This window comes from Marmota marmota, unplaced genomic scaffold (genome assembly GCF_001458135.2).
Source record: "Marmota marmota marmota unplaced genomic scaffold, marMar, whole genome shotgun sequence".
Classification (NCBI taxonomy): Eukaryota; Metazoa; Chordata; class Mammalia; order Rodentia; family Sciuridae; genus Marmota; species Marmota marmota.
The window spans coordinates 356,171-358,672 of NW_026000258.1; positions in this window are offsets into that span (position 1 = coordinate 356,171).

Below are 2,502 nucleotides of genomic sequence, written 5' to 3' on the forward strand. Positions count from 1 at the left end.
CAGGTTAAGAATAGGGTTAAGAATAGGGTTAAAAATAAAAGCAAGGCAGGGAAAGGTATTCCCTTTTTGTGGTTTTAATGTGCACACCAAGAATTCCACAGAGGTTATTGTGGGGAACACATGCATTGCAAAACTTCTCATAGAGGTGGAGAGAGATTCTTCAAGCATGTCCCACACTGTGATAAGAAATCAAGAAGTCTCAGATTACCCTTAATTTAGCACCTTAGGGAGCCATACTACCTTGCATCTTGATCTCCCCTGGAGATCGCAGCATACAGTACCAGGGAGGAATGACCCGGCAATAATCCCTGTGAATGATTGTTACAGTGAGGTTGCAGGAACTTGAAGGCAGAGAAATCCCCTGGCCAACATGGAGAACCCAGGTGGACCACTCCACGAACTAGGCACACAGAGCTTCATAATGCACATAGAATCCCCAATTCCCACTTTTGCACAAAAATCACCCCACCCCTGCAAAGAGGGTTTTGTCTGCTAGTCAAGGTGCTCTGGTACCAACCTCTCTTCAAAAACAGAGGTCACTGGTTCCCAGGCCAGTCAAGGAATGTGCAGAGTTACCAAAGTCTGCATCAGAGGAGCAGAGCTGGGTGAAGTCTTTGTAATTAATGGTGTACCAAGGACCTTCTCCTTGTGCACCAGGCAAATCCTGTGAATGCACAAAACTGTGACCTCTGCCAGGGGGTAATCTGGCCACAGGCTTGGAAAGGACACTGTCCTCAGGTGGTAGCTGTGCTCACAGGCCCACAGAAGAACACCCAGAGCCACCTAGGTTTCCAATGGAGGAGGAAGTGAAAAAGTAGGACAGAGAGAAGGCTTGATGCTTTGGCCACAGTGACTGACCTCCATGCAGTTATTTTTTAAATGTTTTCATCAGTGCCTTAGAATTATGCTTAATAGTGGGGCTCAATATGACATAATTGTACACACATGGAATATAAATTACTGCATTTCAGTCCACAGTGCTTCCTCTTTCCCTCTGCCCCTCTCCTCCCAATCTCCTTCCAGTACTCTGATGTTCTTCCTTCTATTTATTTGGTATTTGTTTGGTGCTTCATATATGTACATAGTGTAATTTTGTCAGTTTCAGTCCACATTTCCTCCCTTATCCCATCATTCCTTCCTCCCCTCAATGCCCATCCTCTGCTCTACTGATCTCCTCTAATTTTGTGGGATCCACCTTCCCTTTTCCCCCCTTGCTCTGGACTCCATGTATTAGAGAAAATATTCAACCCCTGACTTTCTGAGTCTAGGCTATTTCACTTAGCATCATGTTCTCCAGTTCCATCCATTTGCCCTAATTTCATTCTTCTTTATGGCTGAGTAAAACTCCATTGTGTATGTATTTACCACATTTACTTAATCCACACATCTATTGATGTGCACGTGGACTGGTTGCCTAAATATGGGATTGTGAATTGCACTAGTATAAATACCAATGTGCTAAAAAGACATTTCAAAAAAAAAAAAAGAAATACAAATTGCCAAAAATGTCCAACATCTCTGGCAATACAGGAAATGCAAATCAAAACTATATAGACATCCTATCTCACTCCAGTTAGAATGATGATAGTGTAATTCGAGAATACAAATATAACAATCTTCTGTTCCTTTGGTGTCTGGAGCCCGCCATTTTTTCAATCTTTTTGTAGGCTTTCTATTCTGGATCCGGAGCCCAGGTTTCTGTGTTATGCAGAAGCTGAAAACAAATCACAGGGAGAACCTTGAGAACCCTGAAAGCCAGGAAATGTAAAGCTTGGCCCGCACCCGGAACAGGCCCAGCGACCCGCCGGTGTGGTAGACAAGTCACCCCAATTGGAGTAAGGGCAGAGCAGAGCCACTGCCCGCGCCTGCAAGGTAGGCAGACCTGCGACCGACCGGCAGAACAGCCCAGAAGACCGCGGGCGTGGTAGACACATCAAACCAAGTGGAGGAGGGGCAGAGCAGAGCCGCCGCCTGCGCCTGCAAGGTAGGCAGACCTGCGACTGAACGGCAGAACAGGCTCAGCGGCCCATCAGCATGGTAGACAGATCACCCCAATTGGAGAAGGAGCCCAGCCACCGCCCGCCCCTGCAAGGGAGACTTTTCAACTATACAAGAGCAATATAAATATATAGGGGGAAAATTTCAATAACACAACAGTTTCACCAAGCAGAAAGAAACGTGAGCAGTATGAAAAGACAAGGAAAGAAAGGCCCACAAGCAATGCAGGTCAACTCAACTTTAGAAGAGGTAATAGGTGCAGCAGATGGAATGTCAGATAAAGAATTCAGGATATACATGCTTCAGATGATCTGCAGTCTCAAGGAAGACATTAGACTGCAAAATCAGACAATGAAAGATCACTTTGACAATGAATTACATAAACAAATCCAAGAAGCAAAAGATCAACTATACAGGGAGATAGAGGTTATAAAAAACAAACAAACAGAAATCCTAGAAATGCAGGAAGCAATAAACCAACTTAAAAACTCAATTGAGAATACT